This window comes from Tiliqua scincoides, chromosome 1 (genome assembly GCF_035046505.1).
Source record: "Tiliqua scincoides isolate rTilSci1 chromosome 1, rTilSci1.hap2, whole genome shotgun sequence".
Taxonomy (NCBI): domain Eukaryota; kingdom Metazoa; phylum Chordata; class Lepidosauria; order Squamata; family Scincidae; genus Tiliqua; species Tiliqua scincoides.
In genome coordinates, this window is record NC_089821.1 from 138,141,186 (window position 1) to 138,165,645 (window position 24,460).

General features: G+C 42.5%; 1 pseudogene; it reads right to left on the minus strand.

Moving 5' to 3' along the window:
• Positions 1-20: 20 nt before the first annotated feature.
• LOC136638278 (5S ribosomal RNA) lies at positions 21-139 on the minus strand (annotated as a pseudogene).
• Positions 140-24,460: the final 24,321 nt, after the last annotated feature.

Below are 24,460 nucleotides of genomic sequence, written 5' to 3' on the forward strand. Positions count from 1 at the left end.
TCTCGAAGGACTATGGTATAAGCCTACAGCACCTGGTATTCCCCGGCGGTCTCCCATCCAAGTACTAACCAGGCCTGACCCTGCTTAGCTTCTGAGATCAGACGAGATCGGGCATGTGCAGGGTAGAGGGAGCCTTGCCTCACCACCTACAGCGGTAGTTCTCAAGCCTTTTTGCACTGGGACCCACTTTTTAAAGCAACCATCTGTCAGGACCCGCTGGAAATGATATAATTAACCTGGAAGTGATGTCATGGCTGAAAGTGACATCATCAATTTGGGCCTCCAACCTAAGCTATGATCAGCCAAAGGTCCCATTGCATAGCATGCTCATGCTTTTATTTTGCGTAGCTTGGAATTCAAGCATTCCAGCTCAGAAGTCAAAGCAGAATGTAGACTTGGATCCTTCTTCAACCTCACAGCCCAGCCCTCTTTCTAGCACCCCTTCCTCCAACCTATCCAGGGCCTGCCCTGCCCAGAAGCTCTGTGATCTTTATTTTTAGCTCTGTATGTTCAATGGTGGCTGAGCTGGGTGCTACATGACCCACCTGAACTTGGCCTGGGATCCACCTCATGGGATGAAGTCCTGGCTGACTCCGAGGAATGCTAACTAAGGAAGGAAACAAAATGGAATCAGGTGGGACTGTGCATGTTTTGGAAAGTGAGGTCATTGGCTACACTCTGTAGTTGGCTGGTGTGGAGCCTCATCGCTCCCTATAAGCTGCCCCTCGCCATTGGAGCCATTCTGAGCAGCCAGAACAAGGCTTCTAACAGTGAGGAGGCACCTTGAAAAACTGAGCACTTTGTCCCCCTCTGAGAACACCGCTACAAGGGTGGTCTCTCTGTTGCCCTTTCTCACACCCCAGGCTTCTGTTGGCCACTGGATGTTGCTGTACATGTATTTTGAATGCCAGAAAGATGGGAGAAAGGAGATACAGAAGCCTTATCCCCTACCACAGCCCCCCTACCACAGCTATAGCAGCAGTAAAATAAATGAGTGGTGAAAGAAGCAGTTTTTTTCTCTTGCTCTGATTCCAATTCATAATTGCAAAGGAACTGTGGAGGGCAGGGTGAAAGATGTCCAGAGTACAGGCCCATATTATGAGTGCAACAGAATTACATTATGAACAGGGAATTCCAAACTCCAGAGATATCACTAGTGCATATTAAAGGATTATTATCTATGCAAAATTGCAGTTCCTGCTTTACTAATAGAATTTTGCTGCAATTCTATGTGCACTTGTGCAGTAATCCTGCTCAACTCAATGAGAGTGATTTCTGCATTCATATGCATAACATTGCATTGTTAGAGCCTGGTAAGGATATAAAATAATAGAATCATAGAGTTGGAAGGGGTCCACAAGGTCATCTAGTCCCGCCTGTCGCTTGTAGCAGGAAATTTTTTTAGAGCAGGTGCCTGTTGACCCTATAAATAAAATCTCTACATTCTCTATTCAGAAGATATTTTCTATATTCAGTACGGTTGCTGTTATTTCCCCATTACAGTCCTTTAAAACAGGGCCCAGAGTAGCATAGCCTTGTTAAACCAGGCTCTCATAAACTCAGAACGGGTAAGAGAGCTGCAGCTGCTATTAAAAAAACTGCTTTTCAACCAAAACGTAGTTTATATAGTGAAATAAATCAATAAATTGTCAAAGTCTAAAAAGAGATCCAGAAGAGACACCAACAAGAGCCACTGGAAAGGACACCAATGCTGAGGTGAAGAGGGAAAGTTGCTCTCCCTCTGCTAAATATAAGAGGTCACCACTTTAAAAGGTGCTTCTTTGCCCAGTTAGAAGGGGTTATCTGTCTTTTTTTTACTGAAACTTTGAATCCTGGAAGCCACAAAGAGCTGCTTCAGTTTTGATTCACAATTTTCATAAATGCTTTTTTCTATTCCAGAAGTGCCATTATGCCACAAGGGGGTAGGGGTGTTCTGTACAAAATCTTGCGATGTGCATTCATTCAAACCCAGCATTTTGGCAAATGTGCACTTATATTTTTGGTTGTTTAAAATAATAATAAAAAGTACCACATAGTTAGTATCGGAGCACTTTGCACACCGCCTGCATTTCTTCAATTTCCTTACAATTAACATCTGTTTGCAGCTATCAGTCTGAAATGCAATGACTGAGATATTTAAGAACTGGCTGTCTTTGCTGCATGATGTGTGTGTCTGTGTGTTCCTCCCTGCCCACCACCCAAGTAAAACAAGATTTGGTTTCAAAGAACACCTTTCATTCATAATAACAGATAGCCAGGGGTGTGTAGTGGCAAACCACACACATAGTCAAACTGGATTTCATCAGCAAAAGGATCCTCACATATTTGAATACTGCAGGGAATGCTAATAGGAAAAATGTTGACATTGTAATCATCTTTACTATACTATACCAGTAGAAAAATGAGGCCCTTTAGGGACATTACACCAACGCACAGTGCCAGACTATAACAACTTCCAGTGCCCATTGTAATTCCTCAGAGTGACTCTACTGTATGAAAGTGAGAGGGAGTGGGGAGGGAGGGGGCTACTTAGGGTGCGCTGGATGCCACAGCAGCCATTTTCACTGTGGTGGCAGACCCGTACTCTAAGCAGCTCAGGACTGGGCTGTAAAGCACCACCTGTCTTTCAGATGAGCAGGTTTGCAAATTGTTTTTGATAACGACTCCTGTTTTGAATGGCAATTAATTCATTCTATATGACAAGATAGATATAGTAACACTGGCCAGGTTTAAGATAATGGGAAGAGAGAACTGAAAGAGGTAGTAGTAATACTAGGACCAGCAGTACTCTTGTTTTATGCTGTGTTGAAATTGGTTTGGGGGGCAGATGACGACAAAACCTATTTCTATTAAATGATGAAAAAATCCATATAGTGTTAGTGAAATCAGATGCTTGCGCTGTATCTAGCGCAGGATTGTGGCTAAAAGTGGCTTAGCCAGAGGCAAGGGGAAACTTTTCCCTTTACATCTGGGTAAGGGCTGCTGGCCCCTATGGATCTCCTTGGACTTGTGCCACCTTCTAAGGTGGAACACATCCAAGGAGAGCAGAGTGGCTTGAAGCTGCTCTGTTCTCCCCAGGAATGGGGTTGGGATCTGGCATAACTGCTAGATCCCAACCCCGCCTCCTATTCCCTACCCACCTGCCCCTACTGCATGCCCTCCTCTGTCCCTGGAATGCCTCCCTCCCACCTCCTCCCCCGCACTTTTGCTGCTTGTGTCAGGTGGGCCGACGCAAGCCTCAGCCCAGAAGCCACCACAGAGGCTGGATTCAGCCTCCGTGTGGCGGTGCATTTGGATGCGCCAACACGGCTTCCTCCTAAGGAGGCGCACACATGTCTCATGGCACATTTGCAACCCTCCTGGGCTGGTGCAAAGGACTTGCAATGGCCCAAGGCACAATTTGGATTGCACCCTAAGTTTCTTCAGGCCCCTGGCCACTGGTGTAAAGTGATTCCTTCTCCTTGCCTTCAGAGCCAGCCGTGCTTGCAAAAACTTTTTTTCAGTAGTGTCGTTCCACAGTTTGCCAGCCAAGGATATGCTTTTTGGCATTACAACTCTGCCACAAACCCTAGTGCAAAAGCAGTATATAAATACTGTTAACAACAACAACAACAACAACAACAACACAGGTCTACAAAATTGAGGGTCAGAAAAGTTTTTCCCAAACTTTATGGTGGTTTGATATGAATTTGGGGTGCCAGTTCCAAAAATGGCATCCGTTTTGCCCTATCATGTCTAGTTTTGGAGATATAGCCTCATTAGTGAATGGTTCAAGCAGCTTCCTCATGAGGAAGCTGCTTGCACCATTCACTAAAGAGGCTATACTGTGTCTCCAAAACTAGGCATGATAGGGCAAAACGGATGCCGTTTTTGGAATCAGCACCCCAAATATACCCAGGAATTGGTATAACGTTTAAGGAAGCAAAATGTGTGTTGGCCTGTGTAAGTAATAATAACCACTGGGGAAGCAGCTATGGACACGACCTTGAACACACTGATAATAAGGCTCTCTGAACAACCAGGTTCAATTATGCTGGGTGGAATTTCGTATGGAACGGAGGAACATTTTCTTCACCTCTGCTTCTTGAAAAGCTTTTGGGCCTGTAAGCAAACTGTGTAATAAATGACAGACTCTGACGAAAAGGCAAAGGAATGACTAGGTCAAATTGGTGGCCCAACTTCTGTTCACAATAGGGCAGGGCAGGTGCTTTCGCTGGGCTCCTCTCTGCTAGGAAACACTGCAGGAATGCATGACCAATTGGCTTCAGCAAAGAACACTCTCTTTAATAGACAGAAAACACTAACCTTTTATTTCCCCACCCTTCCCTCCTCCATTCCCTTCTCCTTTCAACACAGCCTTGATTTAACCCTTTGAATGAAAAAATAAAAAAGCTGAGATGTTTCACTCTGGTTTTATAACCTTCGAAACAGAGACGACATTAGATAGCTTCCAAGGCAAATATTTAGTTGAGTGAAAATAAGTAAATATGGGCATGGGGTGGGAGGGGAAAGGCAAAACATAAATGTTATAATTAATTTTAAAAGGAGAACAAAACATAAATGTCGTTACTCCAAATAATATTAATGCAAAATATAGGCAAAATGACCATATTGAACGGGCACAAAGTTTTGCAGTAACTAAAGGAATCTTCATCTGTTACTCATCATTTGCCAGTTGACTTAAATTTCGGTTTGATGATGATGATGGACAGATTTTTGGATTATTTGTGTTTTTGAGCACTTAAAACCAAGAACTAGTGTGATTTGCATGATAGGCGAGAGGACTCATGTTAGAGCAAACCACAAACTCAGTAGAGGCTGAGGTAATAGTAATGTTAAACGCTTCTCATTTTGATTATGAAGCTGTATTTTGTGCAGCAAGAGTCAATCAATTGGCAACCTTCAGTCTCGAAAGACTATGGTATCACGCTCTGAAAGGTGGTTCTGGCACAGCGTCTAGTTTGGCTGAAAAGGCCAATTTGGGAGTGACAATCCCTTCCACACTGGGAGCAAGTGCAGTCTGTCCCTGGTCTGTCTCCCTGGCTATGGGCCTTCCTTCTTTGCCTCTTTGCCTCAGTCTGTTGGGCAAGTGTCTCTTCAAACTGGGAGAGGCCATGCTGCACAGCCTGTCTCCAAGCAGGACACACAGAGGCCAAGGTTTCCCATCTGTTGAGGTCCAGAGTAACTTATAAGTATTCTGTCACTGTATAAGAACTCAAATCTTTATTAACCCATTTCTGCAAAGGCATTTTACTGTTTAGGTCATTTGTAGGCTTATCCTGCAGAAATTCCAGTCTTTCATTGGTTTCGAACTACATCACTCAGGTATGTCTAATTGTCTGTCTGCTGTGTAATGTGTAGTTTGCCTCTTAGACTGCAATCTTCTGCCTGTTAAGTTTCAATGAAATCTGTGGAACGTATTTCAAAGCAAGCATGTACTGGATCAGGTTCTAATTTTTTTGTTTTTAGATATTCAAGTTTCTTGTTGATTATGTTTAGGGGTATTTCACTAAGGTGCTATGCAGTCTAATTTTCTTGCAAGGCTTCATAAAGTTGGATTTACAGCACGGTCTGTGTGTTTCTGCATATATTGGCATATATATATATATATATTTTTACTGATATACCATGAATCTATAAATGTAGTCGTACAGAGTCATACATAGTAGAAATAACTTTTCTCCTATCCTGCCAGTCTTACTATAACTTGAACTGAAACATGACCAAGAGACTATGTTCAAGGTAGCAGAATATTTTATCATTTTAACATTATAATCCAGCAAGTGGGATTGTGGCAAATACTTCCTTGCCAAGCGATGAGGGAATAAATAGCCCTCTCCTAAATATAAATAATTAGTTCCAGAAATTAGATAATTTACACTGTCAAATATGTTCCATGTTATCTGCACCACAGCACCACACAAAAATCTTCAAAGTGCCTGCAGTGATAGTTTTGCTTTTAATAGGGGAATAAAAGAAAATATTTATTTCCAGAATGTTACAGGCTAAACTTAAAAGAGAGAAAAAGCTGCCTCTACCTGCCTTGAGCTTAGTTAAGAGATTTCCAATAGTTTAGGCACAGGAGCATTAAAAATATTAGTTCAGAGGGAAACAGATTAATTTTACGAATCAGTAGTTTGAATTATAGCTTATGCCAAAGCCCCCTGATTTGAAAAAGTGGGCCAAAGGTATGATTCATTTAGATTTTTTTCTTGCAATCAGAAGAAAACGTTCTTGCTTCTATCATTATCACCCAGTCTTGGTAAGAAATACGAAGAAATGAAAATATATGTTTGTGAATGTCACGTAACTGTACATTTCAGGTGTCTATCCCCATTGGGTAGAAGTTGTGGGGTAATGAAGATGATTCTTGAAGTTGTTTGCATGCAGAAATTAACTCTTAATTTTTTTCAGGAAAAATGGGGCTAATAAAATTAAGAGGCTGTTTAAAACAGCAGCAATTGAAATGCATGCATAGATTCCCCAAGATATTCAGCTGTATACAATGTGCATGGTCTGCCTGTAGGAGAAATAATTTAATGGGTTTTGTAATTTGGTACTAAAAGCATAACAAAATCTTACAGCTGTAGCCTTATCTTTCTCTCCATAACTATTTGCATATTTTGTACATTTGAAAAAACAAAACTTTTACATCTTTTGAAACCCATTTTCCAAATTCTACTTAATTGTGCATAATTACATAAATTTAAAAAAGAAACAGCAACAACCCACCCTGAAACAAGGGAATCAAACTGTGTTGTTCCTTGATATATAAGTTTTTGGTGTTCACTTTTTTTTCTCTCCCCTACATCACCTTTCTAGCCCAACAAATTTATTCTATGTAGACAAGTCTTGGTAACAAGGAAAGCCTGGAGTTACAGTATCTTGATAATTTTAAAATGATGTATTTATTTTGAATTTATAAACATTGTCACCAAGGGCATCTTCAACTTGTGTCTAAAAGTGCCTAACAGCCCAATCCTATGTGTATCTACTCAGAAGTAAGTTCCATTATAGTCATTGGGGCTTTCTCCCAGGTGAGTGTAGATAGGATTGCAGATTCAATTTAACTGAAAGTCATATTGTGTTTATAATTCCTATGATACTGGCAGCTGAAGGATGAATCTGTAAGTGTGAAGTATATTGCTGGTTCTTCTTACCTGGTAGGTGCATGTCTTAGCAATGTGGTCAGGGAGAGTTGGGCCTTCCAGGTTCAAGAAGGGTGATGCTCTTCATCAGTGGCAGCAGCAGTATAATATAATGGCTTGTAATGTAATAAAAATATGTTGCCACAGCACTTGATAGTGTGTTTCATCTTAACTTTTTTCAAAAGGATTAGTGCTGAATTTATTACATTTATTTCATCTTGACCTAAAGGTGTAAAGGATTTGCATAAAATAGATTTGTGTCCATGTTAAAATCTATAATACTGTAGCAAACACCCAACAAATTTACTCATTCTTGATCTCAGTGTTTCTCAAACTGTGGGTCGGGACCCACTAGGTGGGTTGCGAGCCCATTTCAGGTGGGTCTCCATTCATTTCAAAAATTTATTTTTAATATATTAGACTTCATGCTATCATGGTATGTGATTGCATTTGAGGAAATGTTACAGACCTGTACTTTTAAAAAGTTACTATGTATATTCTTTTAACAATGATAGTAAATTAGACTTACCGGTACTCCTGGGTAAGTGTGGGCAGGATTGCAGCCTAGGATTGTTAAAAAATTTCCTGCTTGATTATGACACTTCCGGTCATGACATCGTTTCCAATGGGTCCTGACAGATTCTCATTCTAAAAAGTGGGTCCCAGTGCTAAATGTGTGAGAACCGCTGTTCTAGACTCTTTAGCTCACGTATATATTTGCTCACCAACCTTTACTGATTCACAGCCCAATCCTATGGGTTAGTACTGAGCTCTGGTGCTGGTGCTAGGTGTCATAAACGTGCCATAAAGCATGTTACGGCACTGCGGGAGCACTGGCAGTGAGTCAGTGGCAGTCGGTGCTGGGCCCAGCACCAGAAGGATACTGGCTAGTGGTAAATGGTACCGCCAGCTGATGGTGTGGCTGTTCAGAATGGGGACAGGGTGTTCCAGGATGGGGGGGAGGGTGGAATAGGGGAGGGGCTGGGGCAGGAGGTGCAGTGAAACTTGCTGAGGCTTCCTTCGCTGGATCATATCCTTCATGTTGCGCACCAGCATGTTTGAGCTGGTGGTTCTTAAGGTTCTCAGGTATGTGCTGGAAAAATAGCCAGTACAGACTCTAATAGCCCCATTGCAGGGTCTGCTCCCTTACTTGGGGGACTTTTCCTGAGGATGCCTCCAGCGGCCTCTGTGGGGCTGCTGGATACAGTGGTCGCCATTCTGGTGGCACTGCACCCGGCAGTGCCGGTGGCCATAGGAGTGAGTCCTCAGCAGTATGGAGCTAAGGAATTTCATCTAGTTTCTTCTGTAATGTTGCATTTCAGGTCTTTGAAAGTTAGAGAGGTTTGTTCACCCCCAGATTCTCAGCTGTGATTATTCATGAGATACATCAAAGTGACTTTTGTTGGACAGTCCTGTTGATGGAAAAAGTGAGATTTGGATTTGGACTGTCTTTTCGGGCACAAACATTTCGAGAGAAAAATGGCATTTCAGGTTGAGTTCATAAATGCCTTTAACGAGTGTTGTCTGCAACATCAAATGTGGCTTGCATATACTGTATGAATGTGCCTTTGAAGATTAAATGGTGCAGGTAGAACATTTCACATCATCTTCATCACACAATATTGTCCAACAGAAGCAGTTTACCTAATAAGTTGTGAGTCCCTGAGAGTACCAAGTAATGTGTACACATGTGTGAATAATCCCTCAGAGTGATAGATTGGACTTGCTGTGGTTGGATAAAATTGGACAAAAGAAAAAAGCATGTGGACTGAATTTGAAATTTGGTTACAATTGAAAACAACTGAAAGAGAAACATGATGAAAGTCAAGTGGATGAATGTCAAGGTACTGCTGTAATCACTAGTATAACAAGTGCTTTTTTGTAAAAAAAATAGGTGCAGGAACTCACAACTTTTCATTTATTTATTTATTTATTTAATTATTTATTTATAAGTCATTTTTTATACGCGCGCGCGCACACACACACGTCCATCCTGTGTGAGCTCCCTGATAGCAAAAGCACTCCTTGAGTGCTGGAGTGAAACACCCCATTTTTTTTAGGTGGGGAGTGCTCCATTGGGCTATAGGAAACTCTCTCCACTGGGCTATAGGAAAGCCTATACAGTAGTTAAAGTGTTCAGAACAAATATAAAAGGTCTTGAGCCCAGCTGGTGGCCATCAGTGCCTCACGTGTTAGTTCCAAACACTTTGAGTCTAAGAGCTCTGGTGGCTCAGTGGCTAAACTGCAGGTCTGAGCCAGAGGCTAGGGGTTCAAATCCCAGTGAGGAATAATTTTTTTTTTTTTAAGGTGGGAAGGTGCTCCATGGCTGCAAAATATAAAGGTTGGTTGCTAGTTGCCAAAAGGGGGGCCAGTTGAGTCTGCAAAACTCCTCAAAGTTCAGTCTCAGGCAGGCTCTTTTTTGAACTTTTTTTTTTTAAGTTCCAGTTAGGACTTAACCCACAGTTAAGCTCCTGGAGTGAGCCCCCTGCTGGAGGCTGTGGGTTAAGTCCTACCTGGGACTTAAAAAAAAAAAAGTTCAAAAAAGAGCCTGCCTAGGACTGAACTTAGAAAGTGTTGTCAACTTGTTGCCCTCCAAAGGCAACCAAAGGCATTCTCCCCAACCCTCAGAACATCCTTTGGTTGCCTTTGGAGGGCAACAAGTTCAGCCATCTGCAGGTTTGGAACCCGCAGTTAGATAAAACAGAGGGTAGATGAACTGTTAGAATATAATTGCGAATCACCACATGAAGACATTGCATTGGGACAACTGAGATGGCGTCAAAGACAGACAAGGCCTTTTCAGTCATGGCACCTTGCCTATGGAACTCTCTTCCACTGTCCTTTGGCACAGTGCTCTGCTCTCTTTTGATGGCTTTCAGGTGCCAGCTGAGGATGGTACCGTTTGCAAAGGCCTTCATTGGGTTTTAGTACCTCTTGATTCTTTGTGTCTGATATTTTTAAAACTGTTTAAACTTGTTTAAAATTATTTTGAATTTCCTCTTTCTACTGCTTTTTGATTTGATGCTGGATGCTTTTGTTTGGTTGTTTTAATTATTTTTGTATTTAGGTATGCAATAAACTGTCTTGGGAACTGGACAGAGGGACAGGCATAAATAAATATTTTAAGCTTGCCATATGAAATATTGGGGTGTTGGGAAAGTCTCAGAGATAGTGTAGAGGGAAGGAATAAGGAGGGCAGCTGATTATTAGGATGGTTACTCAACAGAGACTAAAAGCAGCAAATGGAAGCTTATTCTGATTCAATTAGATTCATCCACCAGAGGTCATTAGATGATCAAATGACACTTTTTTGCTGATTTTTAAAAGTGAATGTTTCTGTGGGGTTGGTTTGAAAAATAGTTCAAACTCAAACTAGGGAAAAGCTTCATTTCTGCCCAGGTATTGGGACTCTGGATCACCTTGTTCAGTGCCCTAAAATGCTCTCAAATAATTAGCGAGCATTTAGTTGTACAGAAAACACATTGTTGCCAGTTTGGTCCAAAGAATGTGTGGCACCTGACAGATAACAAAACCCTATACACATTTTTTTGTGGGGGATGGAGGAGATCCCACTGAATTAAATGAAATTTATTTTTGAGTAGTCTTGCATAGGATTGTGCTGCCTATATAGGCATTTTGCTTCTTTTTCTGCTGAGGTGTTTGTAAGAGTTTGAATTGCAGGAAGCCCAATCCAAAGCAACACTCCTCACAGCAAAGCAGCTGCACCAACATGGTATCTAAGGGGGAGTTTCGGGCCCTGAAGTCCTCTTTGGTTTAAGGGAACATTTGATCTCTTGCCCTGGAGTAAGCCCTTGCCATCCTGCTGGGTCTACTCAGACTTGTGCCAGCTATCTTTCTGGCACAAGTTGCAAGAATCGGGGCCAGAAAGTTGGATAGGACATCAGTGTGCACCACTACCACCAAGACCACCCCTTCTTGGTCCCAATCTGTCCTCCCCCCCTTCTGCCGCCTGCCTGCTCTGACGTAACAGCACCGGTAGTGTCCTCTGGCCTGACTGTCAGGCTGTATTTTGTGACAGCTGTAATGGGCCCTATGCTGGTGGAACGTGCAAGGCCCTAACAGGATTGGGCCAAAGTAATGCAATTCTATACACACTTACCCAGGTGTACATTCCTTGGAACTCAATGGGACTTACTTCAGAAAAGACATGCCTATGATTGCAGACATCTGGAGGCCTGCCAGAGCAGGAAGGCCCATCACAAGGGATAGAGCAGGGTGGGGGGAGGGGGCGGAATGGGGTGGAGCGTGGGCGGAACAGGACTGGGAGGGAGGGCAGGTTCCGCAGCAGCGCCCATTGGGTCCAAACCCCCTTCCTGGGCCTGATCTACCTATATGGAGTTGTGCCAGTATATCGCTGGGAAAGGTCCAAGTTGATCCATAGTGGTTGCTGGGGCATACACCAGCGTAAGAGGACCAATGTCCCCTTGCTCCAAGGAAACCTCCAAGCAGCTGAAACTTCCCCAAGGTTGCAGCAGAGGCTGTGCCAGCATCACTGCATTTTCGCACAAGGTTGTACAGCAGCTTGGGCTATTAGAATACTTACAAAGAATGTCACACTATAGTTTATCCAGATTCCAGTTAAGATATAACTTTGAAACTATTAACTTCCTTTTATATTTAAAATTAAGAAAGTGGGGACATAGATCACAGAACCAAGTTTTTCACAAACATTAATAATTAACTAGGAAATAATATCAATCAATTATGTGCAATAATAATAAATAACAAAAAGAAATGCATATATTTATAAAAATACGCTTATTCTTGCTCTGATCATTGTGTTTCCCCTTTGTTCGCGAACACTCTTTTTTGCGTGTATGTTCAATCTTTTTGGTGGTTCCTAATACTTTGTTTTTTTTTAAATTATCATTGTATTTTGGTTCTGTTTTTAACTTTGTTGTGAGCTGTCTTAAATCTTTGGAGAAAAGATGGGGGTAGAAATATTTTAGAATAGATAAAAACCGAATTGCAAATAATTTATATTTCAGGTACATTGCAACACAGAAGGACGCCGTATTCAAAATTAGGAACTCTCTGAGCTATAGCCTATAGCTGAGGTTCTCAAACTGGGGTGTTGTGATGGCCCTGCTTGATGATAGCCTCAGCCCCTGGCAGGGGAAGGGCGAAGGCAGGACTCCCAGGATCATGTCGCTAATGGGGTGAAGGCAGGGCTTGATTTACAGAGGGCTGCTGCAAGGTCCAGGAGTTGTGGGAGCCCTGCACAGCCCTCTGCAGGGCTCCCAGAGACTTAGAATACTGAGAAAAAGCAATTATAAATCACTTCCGGTCTGTGATCGCCTTCTGTAAGTCAAACCTCCTCTTTGTCTCCATTAACAATGTGATCCTGTGGATTGCTGCCTTCGTTGTCATCCCCTACAAAGACTTACCTTGGGAGTTTTAATCCCAAGAAGTTTGAGAACCCCTGGCCGATAGTACAAGAGGAAAGAAAACTTACCAATTAGCCTCAGAATAGAATTCTTTGATCATCTTAAGCAAGCATTTCTGATTCTCTATTTAAAATCCAAGTTTTACATACTTGTTGTTACACAGTGTCAAAACCTGTAACTGTTGATCTGGAATTTGTCATTTTCCCGAAGTTTGAATTTTAATAATTTTTATAAATGTTGTAAGGTGTTTCAAACAGCACAATAATTTCAAAATCCAGCGTCAGATTAATAAAGAAGGTACCTATAATGGTCTGTTTGTAAATGGAGAAGAGAGAAGCAACATTTATGTATATTAAACATAACTTAAAATTTATTTCCAACATCTCATTGCATTGGTGTGAATTACAGTGCCACTAGCAACATGCATAAAATGTGATTTGCATAGGGCATTGATATCCCCATACAGAATATGCATAAACATAGTGGGCTTAAAAGTGCTATATGATTAAATAAGTGTAAAAGTATGAAGTAACACCATACCAAGTGCCCAAACCATCGTCTGCTGGGTTTAGACAAAATTACAAACTAGGGTCTGCTGCAAACTGTGATTGCATGCTTCAAGTCTCAGCCCTGAAAGAGAGAAAGAGGAGGGAGTATGTGAACTTGAAACTCATTCTCATGAGATAGTTTGATGTTATGGTTATTATAATTGGCAATGCTTGGAGAAAATTAGAGAGTGCTTAGTGCTTAGAGTCTGACAATTGGAATAAAGCCAGCAAAGGAGGTAAACGTCTGAGAGGGTGCAGGTTGCTGCCAAGAAGGGCCCTTAGATCCCTTGATCCTAACTTCCCAATTCTGTGGGCTGTGGCTGACAGAAGAGTGCATGTTCTGCTGCTGGCCGCTGCCAAAAGTGCCAAAAAGCACTTTCCAGCATTGCGTTGAGCCTTCCCACCCACTTTGCTGGAGCTCCAGCTGCCCACAGTAGCAGGTAAGCCACTGTGGAAGGTGAGAGGGGCAGGGGATGGCAGAGCAGATGCTGGGAGCCAGTGGCATCACTAGGATTCACGTCACCTGGTGCGGGAGGCCTGCGCTTCACCCCATACAGTGGGCGGGGCAATGCCCCAGGTGGGCGTGGTGATGTACCGCCCCCACCAGTTTTTTGGCTGTACCTTTTGTTAGAACACAGATATTTCAATGTGGAGTGCTTCATTGCATTCTGCATGAAATTACGCATTGATTGATATATAACATGATGGTCTTATTCCTCTGAACTCTGATTTTAGTGATTTTGAAAACTTGTAGTCTCTCTCTCTCTCTCTCTCTCTCTCTCTCTCTCTCTCACACGCACGCACGCACGCACGCACGCACCGTGTCAACTTACTAACAATGTATTGCAGTAGTTCTCAAACTTTTAGCACCGGGACCCACTTTTTAGAATGACAATCTGTCTAGGATCCATTGGAAGTGATGTCATGGCCAGAAGTGACATCATCAAGCAATTAAAATAAATAATTATAAATAATTAAATAAGGGGGAGCCAGTCCTGTTCCACCAAGTGAATCTACTCTGAAGTAAGTCCTATTGTGGTCAATGGGGCTTACTCTCAGGAAAGTGTGGGTAGGATTGCAGCCTGTGAGCCCACTCCTATGCATGTCTACTCTGAAGTAAGTCCCATAGTGGTCAATCGGGCTTACTCTGTAATCTGCCTGCAATAACAACCCCCAAAAAGCATTAGTGAGATTTCCAGCCCTCCCCAGTGCCCAGTTTAAAGTTCTTCTATTTCAGGCATATCCAGATAAAGACCCACCTGGCTTTGCAAGTGCAAAATAGAAAACTTTCCCCTTACCATTCAAGCCTCTTTTTTGTTCTTTTTTTTTTTTGGGGGGGGGGAAGGCTGCCTTCTGTTGCACTCCAGCTCCATCGGATCAGGACCCTTCTGGTGTCCTCACATTCCCCTTTGCCTGGCCTGACCACCAGCCAAGGCACATCTGCCTACTCGTGAGTAAACGCGACTGTGAGGCAACTTGCTTTCCATAGGGCAACATAGACTGGGAGGGAGGCAACTGGGAGGGAGGAACCTCCTTCTCTGGTGTTTTTGGGGGCTGCACTCATTGGATGAGGACATTCTGACATCTTTGGAACCTCTCAGCCTACCTCGACTAAGGAAAGTCCACCTACTAGCGAGTAAATGCGGCCACGTGGCTTCGTTTCGGGCTCAGACTCGCAGCTAGGAGGGGGGACCTTCTCGGGTTTTTTGGGGGGCTGCATTCATTGGATTGAAACCATTCAGGTGTCCTTGGATTCCCCTCAGCCTGCCCTTTCCGACGGACTAAGGCAAGTTTGCCTACTCCCGAGTAAACACACAATACGGCTCACTTTCACTTTCCATAGGGCTCCATGCATTTTTTCCTTCCAGTTTTTTGGCCATAACTTTTGAACGAAAGGAGCTATTTCAATTCCGTTTTTGCACTGCACTCCGCTGGTCATTCCACATCCAACGGTGTATGGCATGACACGGTAGCTCCTAACCCCGTGATGTTAGTGCGTCCTCCCCCTAGGGCGCGTCATCTAGTGTGGCCCGCACCCACCGCACCCTCCTAGCGATGCCAGTGCTGGGAGGGGTATGAAGGGGCGGGAAAGCTGTGGGAGGGGGTAGATCTGGCATACTCTATCTAACTCCATTTTCACTGCCTCTCCATCCGCTTTCTCACCTTGGATTTGTAGAAATGATTGTCCTTTGCAAATAAAGACGCTGGCACTCTTTTGCCATAAAGAATCTGATCTTGTAAAAGACTACCCTCTGAAACTAGTTACCACTTGGGGAGCAGGAGGCAGCAAAGCACCATGTAAATGGTGACTTATATTTGTTTGGCCTTTCTCTGGATAGATTTTCAAAGAAAAGATTTGATTCTGTAGAAACTAGGAGCTATCTGCTTCTGATTTAGAAGGATCAACAGATTAAGTAACTCTGCTTTGTGGGGAAACAGATATGGAAATCACAGCCCCAAACAGACAAGACAACATGTGCAGCATCGCTAAAAGTGAGGGTTAAACAATACCTGTCTTCTTCCACATGATTGTCCATTTGTCAATGGACTGTTGACGTCACTTTCTTGCTGCTGTTGGAAAGATGTGCTGTTGTTCTATTGTTAGACATTTAGCAACCAGGAAGATGTGTTGTATATTGCAAAGAAGGAAACAAACAGAACTGGAATTTTAAAAGAAGAAAAACTGCATAGTAGGAAGATAAAAACTGAGGCTAGACGGACTCTCTGTTAGAATCTTGGGAAGTGTTTTGCGGCATAATTGGGAGCTGGGGAAACGGTTTTGGTTTCTGGGCAAATGGGTGAGAGCTGTTACATGTGTCTTTGCACCCTGCAGCTTGGGCCACTAAAGTTCATGGGAGAACAATAAGGAATTAGAAAGCAAGTGGCACATGCGCTGCAGCTGATTCAAAGTGATAAAAAATTGAGCCATTTGTTCCATTGTGCACATAGCGGAGAAAGGCAGATGGGCTTGTGTGCGTGTTTGGGTGTGTGGGTGTCCCGATACGGGGATGATGAAACAGTGTAGTACTTAGCATGAAAACAAACAGGGCACAATATAGCCAGAGTTAAGGACTTTTCATTATTATCACCCCTTAGAATGGGGGAGATGTGCAGTCTCTGATCTTATGCGCGTTTTCCCAGGTAAGTGTGACACGCTGAGCTCACATGCCTTGCTTTCCCATTGGCAAAAGTAAAACTGTGCAGTGCTTAATTTGGGGTGAAGAAGTCATCTCAGGTTTTAGCTCTGATAACTTTGTGTTTTTACACGTACTTTAATAAGCATAGATAGATAGATAGATAGATAGATAGATAGATAGATAGATAGATAGATAGATAGATAGATAGATAGATAGATAGATAGATAGATAGATAGATAAAGTGACTTTTCATATTACTCTGATTTTGCAAAGAAAAAGACAAAAGTAAATACAGGTGTGCCCCTGTATCCATGGGAGTTCCGTTCTGGAACCCCTTGGAGTTATGTGAATGCATGGATATGGGGGGACGCCTTCCACCCTCCGGAGTTGTGCTCCCATCACCTCTGGAGGGTCTTCTGAGCCTGGCAGAGGCCATGGGGCTTCCCCGAGTCTCCCTGTGACTTACAAGGCATTAAAAAGTCACTTCTGGTTTTCACGAAAAACAGTAAGTAGCATTTTTTTTTTGCTACTTTCATCATTCTGAGCCTGGCAAAAGCCGCGGGTGGATGTGCGCAGCTTCTGCCAGACTCAGAAGACCCTCCAGAGGCTAGGGGAGCATAGCTCCCCTTGCCCTCAGAAGGGAGGGGTGTGGGGGGCCCAACCCAATCCGCGGATTTGGGATCTGCAAATACACAGGCCCTCCGTATTGCAATAAAAGAACTTTACAATGAGCACTACATACATGTTCCAGGCAAGTAACTTGTGACATCTGTTGAAAAGCTTCCCAACAATCTGATTTTGGGAGGGGGGAGGAGATATCAGCACTCCTATTGCTACAGTATTTCTTTTTTGCATATCTTGAACTACAACGGTTTGTATTTTAAACATAACAGCTGTTGGCGCCAATCAGGCGCCAGCAGCCGATTGCCCCCTCCCTGCCTCGTGCTCCAGGGCTGAGGCTTGAGCCGCGATTGGGCGAAGCGGCTGGGGAGGCGGGACTTGAGCTCCAGCAAGGAGCGTGTGCTCTGGCTGGAGCTCAGTTTGCTCCTGGCTGGCAACCCCGCCCACCCGCCCTGTTAACCAGTCTGGGATTAGCTGGTCGCCTTCGGGGGCCGGGTAGGAATTTCTTGCAGTCATCCTGATTGGACCTTGGACAGCTGTTTTTTCGCCTACCTCAGACTGGCAAAGGGTCGTGCGGTTATTAGGTTAGTCTGGGTTGGTCACTCCCAGTGTGGACAGGGTACGTGCGGGGCTGGGTAGGCAGGTACTTGGCTCGGTGTTTATCCAAGGCAGCAGGATGAGGGGTAAGTCTGAACCGCTCCTATGATGCCTGACCGGCTCCAGGAGGCAGGCAGGCGAACCCCTTGCCTGGACTGACAGGATGGTGCGGCTCGGCCGACTAGCCTGAAGTCCAGCTGCCTTGCCCCCCTTTGGGGGGTGGCGGTGACAGACCTAAGCTGGCATTTTACGGCTGGGGCCTCAAGCCAGGTAGTATGCCCAATGAGTACGCAGGGGGAGGCAGACGGCTAGGACCGTTTCCCCCACATGGCCCCGCACGATTGATGTTCAGTGTTATTGCCCTGCTGCAGTTAAAGTTCAATAAAGTGGCCCATTTTAATCCAAGCCGAAGTCTGGTGTCTTTATTGCAGGTGTGGGGGTAATAAACTTGCCAAAGTTCATGCCTAAAGGATCCCTGATCCTAAACATTTTTTCTGCCTTATCTTCCTGTAACACCTTTGTATTATTGCAGATGCCGCCATAACACTGTGTCTTGCAAAGTTGCATCTCTTGAACAATGATTGCTGGTGAAGCATATTTTGCACCGAATCCTAAACACATTCATGTAGATTGGAATCAAATCCTCTTGATTTCAACTCACTGCCAAGGAAACGTGCTTAGGGTTGAAGAAACCTAACGATGCAATTCTAAGCATGTCTATTCAGAAGAAAGTCTGTCTGAGTTCAATAAAACTTATGCTCCAATCCTATCCCCTTCCACTTGCAGCACCAATGCAGCCATACCTTGGAGGAACTATGGTGGGGGGGATCAGGAGGCCTCCTCAAGTTTAGCCCCCTGTTTGACATATGGATCTACTCAGGTCTGCGCCAGCTCTTTGGCTGGCACAAGTCTGAGTTGACTCAGTGGGGTGTGGCGAGGTCAGGCAAACAGCATAAGATATTGGCGGCAACTTTGCCATCAATAAGCACCCCCTACCACCTCTGACATGCCTCTCAGTGGCCCTGATCCCCATCTGGATCCTCCCCCTCTCCACCATTTCTCCCCCTCCTGCCCACTGTCCACCCACACCCTTCCCACGCCAACTGTGGCTAGAACTGCCTGCTGTTCGCAGCAGCAGCGCAGTAGCACATAAGAGCACGTTGCAGACCATACTGTTCTCCCAGAGGACATGTTCCAGCAGGGCAGGCGTGGAGGTGGAGCAGGATTGGACAGTTACTCTTAAGTAACATTGTTTTGTGGAATGATTGTAAACTGGTTGTTTCAGTAAGTTGGAAAGAAAGTCTATAAGTATATTAAATTAATCAAATAGTGTGTTTTCAACTGCAGCCTTTTTGTCAAACCCTATGAATAATAGAGCTGTTGAGATCAGAAAATGATGACTGTTGTGGAGGGAGGAGACATGCTAGAGTTTTGTAAAATCATGAAAGTGTGGATACTCAACATTTACTCCACCCTTTACTCAACGTTTAATTCTTCCAGTGAGGTAGTTTGGCAGTAGATTCTGAACAAACAAAAAAGAAGTGCCTGTTAGTACAACAGATATCAAATTTACTGACACATAGCCTTTCAGAAATAAAAGGCAAAATCCCTTTACATGTGGAGACCTGCTGGGTTTCAGTGCTGGATTTGTCATGGCTTTGCTGCATCAGTACTGAATAGGATTGTACTGTTAGGGCCCAATCCTGTGGGCCTTCGGTGCCGGTCTTAAGCTTCAGCACCGGAGATGGCAACTGGTTCTGCCACTGTATCCTATCCTCCTTCCCAGCCCTGGCAGCCCAACTGCAGGTGCAGAGCCAAGGAGACCCACTGCTGCTGGCTACTGTCTACTCAGGGAAAGGGAGCAAATGCTCCCTTCCCCCAAGGAGACCTCTAGCGGTATCCCAGCGACCACAGGATCCGGCAGTCACCACCGGAGCCATGGGCGCCAGGAACCACAGGTTGGGGCCGCCCATCTCCTCACACCTCCATGGAGACCATGGGGATGTGTGAAAAAAAGCAAAGCATTGTTTGAAAAGCAGATTCACTTTCATACATTTTGCATTGTACTGAGCTTCCCATTTCCCTGGATACTTCTGTGTATAATGCTTTATTTATTTATTACAGATGCAGGTAAGGAAAATTGGATAGACTTAGGGCTAGGACTACATAGGTTACACATGAGGGTGGTGGCCATCGATTACAACAAACATTAATCCAAACGAAATTAATAATCAATACAAAAATTATCATATTCTTTAACCCAACTGGTTAATACTTTAACATTCCATATTTTTCCTCTAACCTTATCTATCCCATCATAAAAAAAACACTTCAAACTTTTACTTATACACTCTTCTTACCACTAAACTAGTCTCTAAAATAAAATCTTTCTTATCTGATTCTTAATTTCTAATATGACATCTAAAAAAGAAGTCTCCGATTACCATGGTATTACCTCCTTCAATATCTCTTATAACATGTTATACATCATTTTCCATAACTATCCAATCAAAAAAGGCTTCAAATTTTTACTTATAGACTCTTCTTACCACTAAACTAACCTCTAAAATATAATCTCTTATCTGATTCTTAATTTCTAATATCACATCTAAAAACAAATATCTCCAATTACAATAATATTATACTTCGCTTATCCACCACATATTTATTAACCCAAAATACAGGTTTAATATTTTCTCCAAAATAAATTGACATCTATAATTTTTTATCTACCTTCTTTTTTATAAAATAATCCTTTTATTTGTCTTAATACCACTATATTTTACACAATACTTATATTCCAAAATTGCAGTTCCATCTAATTTATTTCATATATTTACCACTATAATTTTCATGATACTTATATTCCAAATTCCCTTTTCATCCACTTTAGTTTAATCTAATTAATAAAATATTTATCTTAATACCACTTAATTTCCACAATATTTATATTTCAAATTTCATTTGCATCTATTTTAATTTAATATGTTCAAAAAAAAAATTCTATTTATTATTCAACCATTTTGCCCTTCTTCTTATTTTTTACTTTGTACTCTATCTTATTGGTGTTCCCTCTTAGTCCTCCTACTGGTTCTTCCACTTCTTCTTTTTCTTCTTAAGTCCCCCCCCCCCTCTGTTTTTCTTTCTTCTTTTTCATTCTGTTATTCTTGAATTCAATCCATAAATTCTTCCTCTTCTTGAGACAGCTTGCTCTCTGAACATTTCGTCTTTTTTCTTCCTTAAGATTCCCAGTTATTATGACAATTGCTTCTTCCATCTCGTGTCCCATTTCAAAATACTCCACTTCTTTAACTTCACCTGACATCTGATCCATTCTTTTTTCTTCTCTATTGTTTATAATCTGTTCCCGCGAGTTTACAAGGGAGGAGCTTATTTGCCCAATTTGTTCAGAGAGTTCTCTGACTTGTTGCTCCATTTCTCTTCTAAAATCCATCAGAAAGTCCACCAACAAGGCCTGGCTTTCATGATCATCTTTTAGATTTTCAAAAACCATTTTTATCAACACCAACTCGAGCCACTTCCTGCAGGGCTACTTTCTAATTTTGTATCCAGGGCTACTTTCCAAATTTTTATATCCAAAAAAAGTCAATCAAATCCACAGTCAAATTAGGTTAGTATGCCTTTAAATGACCAAAAGAAGGAAAAAAAAATTCAAGCGTCTTGCTGAGAAACCAAAACCGAAACCAGCAGTGTCCAGGCTTAAATAAAGGCTTTTTGCTGGGAAAATGAAGGTAGACTTTATTTCCTTCGTTGAAGATTACTTATATATTTCTCTTCGGTACATACCATTAAAAAAAAAAATCTTGTACTTACTCCAGCAGGGGAAATACCAATTCACCTATTCCCCCCCTGGGTGGCTAATGGCCAGCGTGAATAATCTTGAATTATCTCCTCCTCCTCCAGACTTCTTACTTACAGTTCTCAGTAAAACTTTTTAATGAGCATTTCCCTGGATACTTCTGCAGGAGTAGCTGCTGCAGCTAAAACAATGCAACAAAAACAACAACTTTGTTGTTTTACCCTGGACGCTGTTAGTCAAAAGTAGTGTAAGGAGTTCACTGATCAATATCAGAAGTGATATTCCATTTTTATGTGAAATCGCAGTAAGCCTTGCAATGGAAAGGAATTGATTATTACAGGCAATGTTATGAGCTCGAAAACTACAGATGGACAAACTCTGTCAGGAAAGAAAAAATGCTGTGCCTAAAGCAAAAGGAAAAACAAACTTCTTGTAACTAGTTTTCCCCAAACTAATAGTTTTAACCACTGTGCTGTCTTTCTATTTCTGAGCATTAGGTGGTAGTGAATGTCTACCATAAGGGGCTCTATTCTTAATCAGCTTTGCTGACTGAGAGTTGGTACATTTGTATTTGCTGTACCCAGAGACCAGCTCTATGATGTTGCTCCAAGGCTATTCAGGAAAGGTAAATTGATTGGTAAGTGGTAAGTGAGCAACTACAGTGTCTCAAGTCAAGACATTAGATTTCCAATAATAATAATAATAATAATAATAATAATAATAATAATAATAATAATAATAATACCAAAGTGATCCCAGTGGTGATCATTCTTGGTGCTATTCCAAAACACCTTGAAGAGCACCTGAACAGCATATGGGCCATAGAAATTACCATCAATCAACTGCAAAAAGCAGCTGGGAATTGGGAACAGCTTACATTTTGCGACGGTATTTATAGGATAAAAAACAGGCATCCGAGGTCCTTCGGAAGGACTCAATATCTGGATAAAACAAACCAGTCAATAACACCTAACTGACTGTGCGAAAATCTCACCACCACCACCACCATCATCATCATCCCGAATTGCTCTATTTCTTATCATCAGCACTTATGGCAATGAGAATGATAGTTTAAAATCTATTATGATCGCATAAGGTTAGCTGCAATAGTGGTTTGTTGCACAATTATATGAAAGCCAGTTTATGTTGCTACAGGTTGGGTTTCAGTATTGAAGATCTGGGTTTGAATCTATGCACAGCTATGAAGCTCAGCATGTGCAGTGTCTAATTTTAGGTACACGTAACTCATTCTGAGATAGACAAAAAAGCTTTCTATATTAGTATCTCAATAGCCAAGGCCGCAATGCTGGCTGTTTTAAGCAAGGTTGCTTAAATCCTTTTGAAAGAAATGGATTTAAGCAGCTGAACTATGTGTAGGAGTGCAGACAAACTGTCTGTTATTGCAGAGGCTTGTTTTCCCAGGAGGAAAAGATTATGAGTTGTAAAAGGTCAGTACAGACAGCAGGGCCAATTAGAGCTAAATTTTGGAGAAGAGAAACAATGAAATGTTCATGAATAAATTACTTATAGCCAGGGATAGGAACTCGAGTCAGGTGACTTGAGTCCAAGTCACAAAAGGCAGCATTTTTGTCTGACTCGTGTACACTTGAGTTGCGTGTGTGGAAGACTTGCAAAACACTCAAGTCAAGGGCTTCTGACTTGGCACTCGGTCCCTATGCAATGCAGTCTCTCTGTGTCTGGCTGTGCTTGCTTACTTTTTTTCCAGCATGAAAGATCTTGTGGAGCCATCATTCAGACCAGGTGAGCAGCAGGGAAGTTCCAGCCAGGAGGCAGGAAAGAGATAATGTTTGCTTTTGCATTCAAGCAGGAGGGGAGAGGTGGGAACTGGCTCTTTTGTCCATCTCTGATAGGAAGGAATCGATGATCACTGAATGAAGGATGGGTGGTCTGATATTTTTCTTTGGATGAGGTAGGGCAGGAGGAGGAGCCCAAGGGGGTTCCTGCCTTGGAATTGGCTGGAGAAGCCCAGGGAAAAGAAGGCAAGGAAGCAGGGGTGAGATTCACAGAGGTTATGCTTTTCAATCACATGTAGTTACTTGTGAGGAGGAAGCCCCATTGCATAACCGGCTGCAGTGGGACTACTTCTGAGTACAGCTGCAAAGGACTGGGTAATCTTGGTAAGTCTCACAGCTGCTGCGCCTGACCCTCCCCCCTCTTACCGCTTCTGTCCCTGTTCTCTTGCAGTCCATCCCACCCCCTCCTGCCTTGTTTACAGATGGAATGGGACAGCAGGGGAGTGTTTAAAGAGAATTCCGGCACACACACACACCAGTAGCAGCTCCGTTTATTTCCACACCTGACACTTGTATCAAAATGACTTGTGACTCAAATCTTTTTGACTCATAAAAATGCTCCAGGCAACTTGGAAAGTATCCCTGTTAGGACTTGTTTTGACTTGAGTCACAGAGGGTGGAGACTCATGACTTGACTCGAGTCACATTGCACTGGATTTGCCCATCTCTGCTTATAGCACAACCTTATACATGGTTCCTCAGAAGTAAGTCCTGCAGTGTTCAGTTGGGCTTACTCAGATAACTGTGTACAAGATTGCAACCTTAGTGACTCTTAGAAGGTGAGGATTGTAAATTCATATTTAAAGCATGCACTTTAAGTATTCCAGATTCATAATGGTTGGGAAATGTTTCTGGGGTGAGCTTCCTGAGTGAGCATTACCTTGGTTATTCTAAACAATGGTTCTCAAACTTTTTTAAATTTTTTTTATTATTTTCCAAAATAAAAACAAACAAATATAAACAAACACAAACTCAATACACAACACACACACACCAAAACACAAAAACACACCATTGGAGGGTGCAAGCAATCATGTATCAATATATCTAATCAATCAATCCATATCTTCTAATCTTGTTCCTCTTCTAGTTTAGCCTCTTAATATCATTTATCTATCATATCATATTCTGCATAATATATCATGTATACAATATATTCATCTAAATGCCCTGTCTTATACATCTACAACTTCATTTTCAACCAAGCATAAAATGGTCTCCATTGCTCTATCTGTGTCGGTTTGCGCTATTGATCCAAAAATCTCTGTAAGCCTATCCATTTCTGCCACATTAATGATTTTCTCTATTAATTCATCTTTCAATTGAATTTTAATATATTTCCAGTATCTAAAATCCTTGCAGCAGTT